Genomic DNA, 14372 nt, shown 5'->3' on the forward strand with positions numbered 1-14372 from the left:
GAAAAAAAATCATCTCATGAAGTTTTTCACAAATTACAAATAGGTCGATCAGGTATTTATTGACATGCAACAAGGATTCTTAATACCATGTCTATCATGCAACGCTTTAACCAAAGACAACATTAATAGTGAAGTATTGCGCACAAGGCATAAAATATTGCATTAGAATCAATTTACAATCTTTGACAAATGTTGATATGATTCAGATGTTGTGAATGGCTTTTCACAGTTTGAATTGTGCACCTATTAATGATGACTGATATGAATTAACAGAATAAGAATCTTTGTATTGAGTGCTACAATCCCTCCAACCATGCAATGATACCAAATAGACTATGGTGCCTCCAAATCGCCCATTAATCACCTTCAGCACTGGCAATAGTTATTTTTGGAAGAGGTTACTGTTTCCAAACTAGACTAGAATGTTGTTGTAGACCTGGGGCTATGTCTAGAACTACTAAGACAGAGTTTTCGTCCTGTTTCTTGGCTTCAACTTGCAGAGAATAAAATCAGAAGATAAAATTGATAATAATAATGAATGAATCTCTTTCCTTCCTTCGACGTTTTTATCTCTCAAACTCAGCGACTTCAAAAGGCAACTTTTACTTTCCTTCTATCTTGGGATGGCCACTTGATGGGCATATTTCTAAATCCAACTCCTGGCCATGTTTCTAAATCCAACTCCATCTTGCCTTACCGTGGAAACAAGCTAATCTTGGCATGAGAAGAAGATAAACATGACTACAACCTACTAAACATAACATTGTGACTTAAAATGGCCCCATCTTTAGACATATGAATAATTAAAATATATTAGCTCTAAACTTCATCTTTTTGGGCTCATTTTTCAATTATTCATTTATTCTCAATATTCCTTTCTCAAATCCATGCTAACCTACGAGAATAAAAATAGGGGGCATTACAGAGGGGTTGCTAATGCAGCTATTGAGGCTATTTGGCTTCAGAATATTCTTGTTAGATTCAATGATAGTCCCAAAGACACTGAGAGGGGGGGTGAATTAGTGTCTAACCGGTTAGTGTTATATTTGAACTTATTTATAACTGTGCAACCCAAAACAATGTACCGGTAAACAAGAAATAATGCAGTAAAGAGAAATAATAGAGATAGCATAAATGAACACCATAACACAAAATATTTTACCAAGGAAACCCGGTGTGGAAAAAACCTCAGTCGGATTTGTGACCCACAATATTTACTCACTGGCCAATATGAATAAATACTACTTACAATAGGAGCCTGCACATGCAGGAAGGCCAACTGCCTGGAGCGCACTGCTCAAAAGAGTCTCACTGACTACAATATGGATAATTAAATCCAATACAATGTACTGCTCAAAATAGCATCCCAAATGCCTAGTTCAGTATCGGTTTAAGCTCAGTCAGATACCTTAACCAAAACCTTTGTTGTCCACTATATCACCTCATACAATAATCTCCTATCCATTACTATACTATCATAATACAAAATGACCTATGAGATCTCATACATATATGAGTCTTTACAATATACCAAGTCGGATTACAAATAATTAATTACATTTACAATATAATTCATATAAGCAAAACTTTATCCCATGTCGGCCTGAGTGCCGGTATACTTCATTTTCGGTGTAATCTGGATGCCGGTGAAAGTGCCTGCCAGTGTCGGTGCATGATGTCTGTGAGGCCGGTGCATGTGTAGAAACCTGTTGCCGGTTGGTTGCCAGTTGATTGCCATCAATGACAACATCAACTATTCTCATTAGAGTGTAGAATGCCAACAATTCTCACAGAGTTTGGCTTCACCACTCCATGGCCTATAGTCCTTCATTGCAACAATCAAAGTGTCATTCAAATCTCAAAGAATCTGGTTCATCATCAGTGGACCAAACACATTGAGATCCACATGCACTACATCAAGGAGTTGATTTAAGAGCAAGTCATTAATCTGTAGTATTGTCCTACAACAGAGAAGGTTGCAGACATCTTCACCAAACCCTTCACTAAGAGTAAGTTTCATTAGTTGCAAGCTCCCTTGGGGGTGCAGGATATGTCATCAAGGCAGTCAGCTAAATTCTCCTTCCTCTCTTATGGGGGGGACTTTTCCTCTCTTGAGGTTTTGTCCTTCTTTGAGCGTTCTTTTGTTTTTTCATCTCTCTCTTTTTCTTTTTTTGGAGGGGGGGAGTTTTTTCCCACTGGGTTTTCTCCCTTTCTCTGTTTGTGAGAGATTGAATTGAATTGTTTACTTTTTATTTGTTCATGGGTACCTAATATGGTCTCATTACTAGGACCCATCTTGCATTGTTAGCTTGAGTCTGCATTCCCCTAAGTTACACTTAAGTGGGGTTGTTGGTGTAAATTATGTCTCATAATTACACACTACTTAAGTTGACTTAGGTTAATGCATGCATTGTAGTTTTCATATGAGGGGTGAACTCACAATACTGGTTCCCACTTTTTGACCAACTTTGACACTTAGATGAACATTTTGCAAAAAACCTTCACTTTCCGACACCTATAACTTTTAAATCATTAATAATTTGAAGATGATGTAAACTAGTGATTTGTAACATCCTTTTTGTAGATTCTAAATATATTTTTTTCAAATTTTTTTGAATAAAATTTTATTGATTTTTCCATCTCCCTCAAAAGTAGTTTTTTATAGGAAACAACATTTTTTAAGAGTGATGTGCATCTCGAAACGTATAAATTTTTTTCTATAAATGATAAAAACTTATCTCTTTTAAATTTTGGTTTGTAACATCAATACCCAGGGCATGCAGTTGGTTTGATAGTGATATGTTGAATATTTTTTATTTTATTAAGTTTTGAAGTCCGACTAATTATAATTTAGATATAGGTGTACGTTTGAACACATACCTTGCTCTATATATATCGAAATTAAGTTTTATTTTTTTTGTTAGAAAGAAGACATCAATACCTAGGGCAAAGATGTTTTTCAAATTTTTTTGAATTAGTTTGGTATTTTTCCCAATGCATTGAACAAAGAAGTTCATGTTCGGTGAAAAACCTACATTCATAAAAAATAAAATAAAAATATATTAATAAAATTAAATATATTAAAAACTATACTATTTGGAAAGCTTATAATAAGGACTAAATCCTTAAGAAAAAAAAACTTCTAAATGAATTCGTTTGACCCCTCAAAAGCTAATGTAAAATTGGTTTTTTATTAGCATTTGATAGATGCAAAGGAGACTCCATTGCAAGTATGATTTAGAAGTAGAGAGGTTCTATCCAAGAAATTTTGATCTAAGAGCCTTTGATCTAACTCTCTTCAATTAATTACTTCAAATGGGACCTCTTAAAGCTTAAATAATTATATTTTCCAAAAAATGTATGATTTCAGCAAAAATCAGGATGTACCAAAAAGTGGGAACCAGCTTTGTGAGTTCACCCTGAGACACTTAGGGAAGTGTGCATCTAGGGAACATGGTTGTAGGATAAACTCCACCTTTTGTGGTCTTAACTTGTTGTCACATTCCACCTTTTGTGGGTGATCCATCTCTTGTGGAATATCTTATTATTTCTCCTACCTACCCTTATATCTCATTGGGCCACATGTCATGATTGTGTGCTCTCATTTTTATATGGCCTTGCCTTTACAAGTAGTCTCATCTTCATTGTATAGTTTATCCAGTTGATCCATTTTTGCATCTTGATGAGAATATAGTTTGTTGTTATCAATATTCGTCTCTCTTGTGTTATGTTATTCACTAGGCTCTAGATCTTGGTTGTTATTGGCAAATTATTACAAAATGGCATGACTAATTAAACCTTAATTGAACCCTAATCATAATATATCCATAATCTCAACCCTAATGGTGATATAATCATAACCTTAACCTTAATTCCAACCTTGATTCCAAGTTTTATTGTAGAACCTTAACCATACCCCCATGCTTTCTCTTAGAACCCTAACCGTGTCTCCTCTCCCTAAGATAACCTTAACCCTAATCTAAACCTTATTGAACCCTGATAATAATTGAACCCTAATGCTAACCTAATCCATAAATTATCACTAACCCTAATTAAATCCCAACCCTAACCCTAATCAAACTCTTAAGAAGTGTCCCATGAAAATTAAAATGATATGATTCAAAAAATGTTATGTTCCTTAGAAAACATCACTGAGCATGTTTTTATGGAGGATTTTCATATAAAAAAAGTTGTTCTAAAAATGAATATGGCAAGCTAATAGTGAACCAATAAATTGATAATTTTTTGCATTATAAATGTAACATAAACGTGTTAATGTGAATTTATTTGTGATAGTTGTTAGCATACAACACAAGAATGTATTGTGTAAGAAAAAGATAGAAAGATTGTCTTGTCTCATTGCAAAGATCATACCAGATGATAAAGGTTTTTGTAACAATAGCACCACCATTACCATTTCTCATGAATGAGCAAGAATAGAAGGTAACAAAACATCATTTTCTAATTAAAGTGGATCCTAACCCATAATTTGTCCATTTGTTAGACCCTAAAAACATTCACACATCCAAAATTATGTGAAAACAAGATCCGAACCTTAAATTCACCACTCATGAGATAGAATGGTTAAGTGATCAAAATTATCACCTAGTCATATAAGGGATTAGTCATTTTCACTCAACAATACAACTAGGACACAAAATGGTCAATACACCACAAAAAGGACTCAAGACATCAACAAACTAAGTCAATGGAAAGTTATGGAAATCCCGAAGGGTAAATCTTCCTTTAGGAAACATTTTAAAAAAAAGTAATCTACTCACCATTATTATCATGTGTTCCTTTTAGAAGCATGCACCCCTTTTATCAATTATGTGTTTGCCCCAATACATGATTGTTTACCATTGGGGGCTACAATTTGCCCCTTTCTAATAAAATTGGTAAACTAAAGATGTCTAACATCGTTGTTAACCATTAGACTAAGATTTCACCAACCAAAACACTTGTAAGAATCAAAAAGTCAAAAGTCAAAATTGTCAAGCCTAACCAAGCTAGAATGACTCAACCTACAACAAGCCATAATGGCTACACCTTCAATGGTATTTAAACATATTATTCAATTATCTAAAATTCACAAAATTTTATATATCAAATTTGAAAAATAACTACTATTCATAAACCATTGACAATACTATTGTAGTGAACATTCAAACAAGCATAACTACACTAATACAAATGTTGTGCAATCTAGCCTACATCTACTAAATTTATTTAGACACCATTTCTTAGGTATAGATACTCATTTAGTTGCTTTCCAAATTTGAATGCAAGGAAAAGTAGAAGGTTAGTTGCACGTATCAAATTCATAAAATATAATACAAATACAAAACAATAAATTATGCAAACTAATTGATTTTACCTTCCAAGCTCCTTCAATAGAGCTATGAAGTGGAAGTTCTCAAGGTCCACTTGATGTTAAGATTTCTCTTTGTGATTATGTGTGGGACACTCTCCAATTACACAACAAATGGGAGATAATTATGTCACAATATGGGATAGATTATGAATGAGGATAATGGATTGGATTGAGGGGTGAAATGGACATTATATGGATGCTATGGGAATGATTATGCTCTCAATTTGGAATCAAAATGGTAGCATGAGAATACAATGAAAGTGGATGATTTCATGAAGGGAGGGGACTCCAATTTATAGACATTGGGGATTTGAAATGGACAATCAAGAATGAAAGGATGATGAAGGGCTAAGATCGAAGGAGAGGAGATGAAGTGGACAAGACACATAGCCTTATGACATGTAGACTAAGTGACAATTCTTGGGAAGAACACTTGGCATGGGGAAGAGGGCAAGGTGTGCATCTTGGGATGAACAAGGAGATGACAAGTGGAGGCATTTATGGAAAAAAAAATGAAAGGTCTATAGGAAGAGAGGTTATGACATGGGGGTTAAAAGGGAAAGGTGTAGGGTGGCTCTATGGGGAAGAGAATTCTCATGCATGTGTGAGCACCCTTGGGTCAAAGGTGAGGTGGAGAGGAAGTGACTTGTGCATGCAAATCATTTATGAGGGGAGTCACATGTGGACTTGGGTAGGTGTGTAACATTTAAAAATAGCATAAATGTTAACAAGGATTAATTGGCCTAAGCCTAGTCAATTAAGTATTAATTTATTTAGTTTAGTGGGAGGATTTGTAGGAATTACCAAACTAGTTTAATTAATTGTGAATCAATTTAACTGATTGGGATTAGGAGGAAGATTGAAATATTTGCCTAAGGTTGAGTTTCATTTATTGAAATATATCAAACTTTAGAAGAAATGACATATGTATAATTAATTAATTAATTATATGGATGGAAAGGGGTTATTCATTAAATGTGATTTAATTAATTTAGGGATAATAAAGGGCTAACATGATTAATAAAATTAATTATGCGATGCGGGTAAATTAATTAAATATAAATTTAATTAATTTTATGTCTACAACAACATAGGCGTAATTTATTGGTGTGAATAAGGTGTTTTACTTTACTAGTTCACTAGTAGGCCCTATTCACATGTTAATTTTACTTAGATGTCTTAGTTGGCACTAGATCTTATCTTATCTTTTGTCATGTAGGTCATTTAATATTATCATGTTAGTTGTCTCATGTTATTGAATTAAGACACACGTCATGGTCTTTTCTAATCCTACCTATCAACCTTGCATATATAAGGTATCATATATACATTTTGTAAGTCCATCACTAATCTAATCTATTATGCTCATAATCAGACAATATTTTGCTCTTTCTACCCTCAAATTTTGGTTTTGAAGGTGATCTGAGAGGCTTGAGTCTATTGGTGACTTTAACATGGTATCAAAGCTTTAGATCTACAAGCCCTTCATAAATTTGGGAGATAATCAAGCTTAAGCTTTTGCTAGTGCACTTTAGTGTGAATTGGACCTCTCCATTTGGGGTTTTTTTGTGGCTTTGAATTGCAAGTTCATTTTGGAGAATGCTAGTGTAAATATAAGCTCGCCATTGAGTTTAGAGTGTGCATAAAAGTTAGATTTGGATTTTATTTAAATCGATTCAAACTACATGACATAGTTGCAAACTAGGTTTAAAGCTCAAATTTGTTGAACAACTTCTTTATTGAAGCACTTCTAACCTAAATGGATGTTTCCATTGCATTCAAAAGGTCCAAAAATCCCTATTTTCATATATATATATAATACATTATTTATGATTTTAATTTTTGGCAAAATAAAATTGTTAAGAGGGTCATCGCTGTCGGCTAACTTCAACTATTTAAAAAAAAAATCACTTTTGATAAAAAAAATTGCATTTTTTCAAATGAGATGTCATTAGAAAGTTTGTTCTTTTTACTTTTCAATATAGTAGATTTTATTATTAGATCTTTCTACTAGTAAAATTTATTGTTGATTGAAGTAAAATCTTTATTTTTTACTCTCGAGCTCATAACTTTTTTCCTAAATCTCTAATTTTCATGATCCTTGTAGCTTTGGAAAGGTTTTAAAGGGTCAATCTAAAATCTAATTCACAAAGCTAAAATACTATGAATCAATGGAGCACTACATAGAACATTTTCCAATAATAGTTGTCAAAGATTCCAATGTATCAAAGAAGAGGATCATAGATCTATTTGTAGAATGATTGGAAAAGCCACTAAGGAATTTGGTCAAGGCATTTAAGCCTTTCACTCTTCAAGAGGCAACTAAAAGGCCCTCACCTCAAATTCTGCATTGCCTTAGAATAAATATTTTTCCAATGCTCAGGGACTCATATAATCCAAATAAAGTTCCATATAAGTGAGTCAAGCACGCAAAAGATTTTGACATCAACAAAAAGAATCTTGGTAGCAAGGTCACAAATCCTTGGGCAATAGGTGCACTATATTGAAGTCATTTCCAATGAGGAAGAAGAATATGCTAAGTTTGAGAAGATAAATGAAGAATTTGATTGAGACACAAAAAATAGAAGGGGAGGAACTCTAACTACTCTATCTAAAACTGAAAGGTATAACCCATTTAGGATTTATGTAGCATTAGAAGCCAAAAGATCATGGTCTTGATTAATAGTGGGGTGACTTATAATTTTATAGACAAAGGCCTCATGGCTAGAAGGGGCTTAAAGATTTTAAGGGATTCAATGTGCTCGTGGCTAATGGATTTACCATAAGATGTGCATGTAGAATTAAACAAAAAATGACTTTGGATATCATCGAATCTATGAATGTTTTTGTGTGGTTAGATTGGTAGATACTAACATGGTGCTTAGAGTACAACAACTACAATCTCTTGGACAATCTCACAAAATAACCCATAAGTGGAATATAATTTTAAAAATAAAGTGGTTCTCAAGGGAATCCAAAATAGAACACCCTACACAAAAACTACTAAAAGGATGGAAAGAGCTTTTAAAAAATGACAAGTAGCTTAGGTAGACAAAGCCAACAACTTGATCATGCCTTGTCCACAAGCAAAAAGGATGCTTAACATATTGATTTGCAAGATGTGTTGGACATGAAAACCATTTTTTTCAATGCATCCCCCCCAAACTAAAATCTAACTAAGGGTTCTAGCATATTATTGATCTTGAAATAGGTGCAAATCTAATGATAACCACTCCTTATTGTCACCCTAGGACCCACAAATAATAAATCAAGAGGACATTAAAGGAAATTTTAAATATGAGCCACATCAAGCCAAGTTCTAACTCTTTTCACTCTTCAATAGAATTAGCGAAGAAAAGGATAGTACCATGAGGACATGTTAACCATATTTTAATGAAGAAAATAATCAAGAATATATATCTCATTCAAATATAAATGAATTTATAGATGAACTACATAGGATTGTATATTTATTAGAAATTGATTTGCACTCGAAATGCCATTAAATCTGGATGAGCAATGAAGATGTTCATAAAACTACTCTCAAGTGTCACTACAAACATTGATTTTTTAGTCATGTATGTTGGCTTGACTAATGTCTCGACAAAATTTCAATCATGCATGAACAAGCTGTTTAGTAGGAAATTAAAATAGTTTGTCCTAGTTTTCTTTAATGATATTTTGATATATAGTAAGACTTGGGAGGAGCACTTGAAACAATTGAATGAAGCCTTAAGTATACTAGAGAAAAACTCCATTTTTTTCCAAGCAATCAAAGTGTGAGTTTGGGCTTAAGGAGATTTTGTATTTAGGTCATGCCATCAATGAGCAAGGGATTTAAGTGGACCAATAGAAGATCCAACCTATTCATGATCGATCACCCCCTAAGAGTGTGCCATAATTAAAAGGATTCTTAAGACTGAACTACTACTAAAGGTTCGTAAAAAAGGATTACAACTCACAAATCTAACTAGGAAGGGAGCGTTTAAGTTGCCAAATTCTATAAAGCGAGTTTTTAATAAATTAAAAGAGGTAATTTGATGCCTCCACGGAAGTTTTTGGAACCATTTTAATGCAACAATAGTATCCCATTACATTTGAAAGTAGAAAATTAATAGAACAAAAGTTTAATAGTTATGATAAAAAGATGATAGCAATCAAACAATATGTGATGTGTAGAATCATGTGGTCAAGATAGATCACAATAGTCTCGAGTATTTTTTGAATTAGAAACTTGTGTAAGCAAGTTACAAACATGTGATTTTGATATATAATTTGTAAGGGTAAGCATAATGTAGTCGTTGATACATCATCTTGAATGCCTACTTAATGTTCTATTTTTTATATCTATTTATCACCATCATATCTAAATATACCAAAAATGATTTTGCTACTAGACTTTTGGATTTAAGGATATGACATTATAGGTTTAAAGTGATAGAAGATATAATTGTGCATAAAAGAGGGATATATTTGGTCCAAGAATCATAAATGAAGGAAAATATTTTAAAACCATATATAACACTCCATTGGTTAAGTATCTAGGATATTTCAAAACATACAAATGGATTAGAAAGATATCCTCCTCAAAAGGATTGAAAGGGGATGCATTCAAACCAAATAAGCAATGCGCATCTTACCAACATAACAATATTGAACAAGTCTATCCCACAAATCTACTTCAACCCTTACCCATCCTTGAGCAAAAGTGAGAAAGTATATATCTATGGACTTTATTCCTGGGTTACCCATGGCAAATGTTAAAAACTGTATTTTTACTGTAGTAGATATACTTATTACATGTGCATTTTAATTGCATGTACTCTAATTTAAGGCTTCCCAAATAGCTAATTTATTTTTCAAGTATTCAAATTACATGGTTTGCCCAAGAACATTGTTAGCAATAAGGATGGTCTATTTTTTAAATACTTTTAGCAAGAATTATTTTGTTTGATGAGAACAAAACTCACGCCTAGCACAAGTTACCATCCTCAAATTGGCTAGGCACTAAAACTGTCAATAAATGGATATAAGGGTACCTAAGAAATTATGTATCCCAATAACAAACATCTTGTTTCAAGAGTTATATTAGAGAGAACATTGCTATAACACCTCCCACCTTGTGTACATAGGTATGTTGCCTTTTATGGCTTTGTGACAATGTATTATTTAACCTTTTTGGATCTTGGAATCAACTAAAACAAGGAACACAGAGCAAAAAATATGATCAAACAAAGTCAAAAGATACTAAAAAATTTTAAATACCATCTTCAACATGCTCAAAACTAGCAAAAACTCTATGCAAATCAATGAACATATTGTGAGAGTATTTGAAGTCATATACATGGTTTACTTGAGGTTACAACTTTATAAGTAGATCTACTTCAACCCTTACCCATCATTGAGCTAAAGCAAATAGAGAAGATTGAATTCACATCTTCCATGTTTTTTGCCTTAAAAATTCATTGGGGCAACATTTTGAAACATCCCAACCTAAATTGCTCGAGGGCTAACAATTTCGAAAAGGGAGGATTTTCATATTTTTTTCATATGAATAAAAATTATTTCTTAAGCTTATTTTCCATTTCCAAGGGGATAGAAATTTGAAAAATGACTCCAATATTTAAGTGTTATGAAACAACCACTTAAGTGTTTTAAAATGAATGTCGAATCATAGATTCCTTAATGTGTTACAATTGTAAGCTTTATTTCTTTAAGTAGTGTCAAAAAAAGGATTGAGAGCAAGGTTGTTTTTAAGTAAAAAGAAAGCATTTGAAGTTGTTTTCAAAGGGAAAGTGGGCACTTAAATGCCTATTTAATCTATGTCAAAGATTAGAGATCGATGCTTGTTTTTGATGATTCATTTCTCCAAATAGATTGAGCATTTTATTCATCATTAAGATTGAAGAACAAAAACCCAAAAACCCATTGATTTTCACGACTAGTTAGTAGACAAAAACCCCTTGTCCAACATTATGCAATGCCATACTATATATAGATTTTGCTTGAGCTACAATGGTCTATTGTTTGGGCAACTTAAACAACATCAAATTGTTAAGTAATAGATGACTCCCTAGCACCTAAGTTTGTAATATCAAGGAAGCTCCTTTAGCATCATTATTATAAATTTGTTACATAATTACTAAATTGAATGTAAGTTTAAATCATGCTAAATTGATTGTAAGTTTAAATCAATTATTATGGATGACTATGTTAATTGTTACATTTCTAAGGATTGTAATTTATTTGTGGATATTATTTGTTGCAATAAATCTAATTGTTAAGATCCATACACCCAAATAGAAGATGCAACCCAAATAGAGGATGCAAGTAGTTGCTAATGCATCAACCATGTGGGGATCCAAAATACCCTAATAAAACTGCAAAAGTCTTCGATAATCATTTCTATTGAAGATAGAAGCACAATAGAAGCATCATCAACAAAAGATAGAAGCAGTATTAACAAGTCTCAAATGTAATTGAAGCTTCATCCCTCCAAAGGACTCCTTGAAAACTTAAAATCCACTTAATTTGGACGTGAGTACCTTTCAAAAATATAATTTTGATGTGACCAACACATTTGTTTATGAATTTTAGGTGTAAATTAGAGTGAGTTCAATAGAAAAATTCACTTAATTTATTTTGATGTGACCAACACAATTGTTTATGTTTTTTAGGTAAAAATTAGAGTTGCTTCAATAGACGCCCAAAGCTTGAGAAAAAATTCACCGTTGATTTTCTAGGCCTATTAAATATAGGATTACACTTTAAAGAGAGGAACGACTATTAAACCATCGGTTTTCTAGGCCTATTTAATTATAGGTATCATTCGAGGGGAACTATCAACTCAATTAATTAAGCAAGACTGGTTGCATTGAGATAAATCGACCAGTTAGCCTTAAAATAAAGCATATAATGAATAATGTTGTGTAAAACATTTATATGTAAAATAAAAAATCTTACCTGTCTAGATGAACAGACCTATTAATTTGAATGATTACCCTACATCTCAGGCAACACTTGCAAATAGTTCAAGAAATACTCAACATGCACACATCTATGTTTTGTTCGTTGTGCTGTACATTTTTTCAATTACCTAGTAATCTAGGTAATGCGTGTTTAGAGAGTTTTCCCTTCTTCCTAGTCCTTCATATGTCTAGAATGACCTGCCCTCAAGTACATATTATTTCGTTGAAATTTCTATATGAAAGCAAATTAGACTTAGGGTAAGGTCTCATCATTGAGTGAGCTTTCCTAGAAAATTTCAATGGTTGCTGCTGAATTTTTTTTAGAAATGTGATAATTTTTTTAGAAATGTTTTAAAGCTGCTGAATTTTTTTAGAAATGTTTTAAAGCTGCTGGCCGCATGATTTAGTTAATATCAGATTAAAAATTTAAGCTCTGAAATTTAGGAAAGCTGGCAACAATTTAAAATAGTACGCTAAATAACAAGTGCTGGTTCTAACCCCACCCCAATTGCTCCTGCTGAAATATGCAATCTTAAAATGTATGAGACTGCTGTGGAATCGATTAAAATTATTCGACATATTTTTTTTTTAATTCATGAGACCTAGTCCATGAAAATAGATCCCAAAGCCCCCCCATTGAACCTTACCGCATACACAAGATTTCTGATAAAGGAAACTATCCTACTAGGTACTTGAAACAAAAAAATTCCGCTTACTTGCAATACCTTCCATTATATAAAACAGTGGCAACAATTGCATGGCGCATAATTCGTTCATTTCAAATGAATCTATGGTGATAGTAATGGAGATAATTTATCGTACTGATTCCTTATTAACAGTAAGCAATGGCGAAAACCTTAATTTGATAACGATAACAATATAAGTAACAATACAAGTTCATAGAATGAAATTTCATAATCCCGGCTGCTTCATTATCAAACAGATTCTCATATACTATTTGTTAACAATATTAATAGAAATTACTACACTTTCTAACATGAAATACCAGTATTTGAAATGCCATGTCACTAAATTAAAGATGAGCACTGCCATTACTAATCCCCTACTCAATAACAAACTTGGACAAAAGACGATAATAAAAGGTAACACATCCTATTCAATTCGCCTGATCTGGCCTTTTACTTGTAACTTGTGTCATTTGTCTACAAAAAAAAAAAAAAAATATTACCTTTTAACTGCTAAATACTTGCATTAAATTCAGCAGCCCCCTACAGAAAATTTGAAAGCCTTCTTCCATAATCGACCGAGAGAAATTAGAAACTCTCGGCAATTTTAGTCCGAAAAAACTTCACACTTTTCTTGAGAACCCTAACAAGAGTGGGTAGTTTCATATGTCAGGACCTGTCCAGTTCAATTCCATTCATGGCAATTGTCATTATCATGAACGATTTAACAGTATTTATACAAACTTGTGTTCTGAAAAACAGTATTTAATCATCTCTGGAATACTATAAATTACACAAACGACCAGTGAGACCAAGCACTAACTCCACATAGTTACATTTAATTCATCCACACCCCCCTCACAAAAGTTATGACAAATCCAAATAATTTTATTTGCTAACATATAATTTAACATCGGTCTACTCTTAATAAAGCTTTAAATCTACAGTAGTAGAACACTTCAAATGAAGTCGTGCTCAAATTTATTAGAATGAACACGGTCTCTAGAATGGCTAGAAGTTACCCCATCATCGACGGGTGTGCCCCTTAACCAATCCATCAAATAATTTTACAACGTTTTTAACTAATGTATAATGTATAATCTATAATCCATAAAGCGTGCAGTCCTTCAAAAATGATACTAGCAATCCATATAGTTTCTAAAACCTTGCGTTATGCAGATTTGGGGATTTTTACAGGTGCCATTTTGTGTGGAGAATAGCCCCTGCCAATGTATAACCCATAATGTGTGTACAGTCCTTCAAAGACAATACTAGCAATTTGCACCTCATCATTTATGAGGTCAAATAGCAGACATTCAGGTTTGAATCCCTAATGAAACTAAA

This window comes from Cryptomeria japonica, chromosome 10, assembly GCF_030272615.1.
Source record: "Cryptomeria japonica chromosome 10, Sugi_1.0, whole genome shotgun sequence".
In the NCBI taxonomy this organism is placed as follows: Eukaryota; Viridiplantae; Streptophyta; class Pinopsida; order Cupressales; family Cupressaceae; genus Cryptomeria; species Cryptomeria japonica.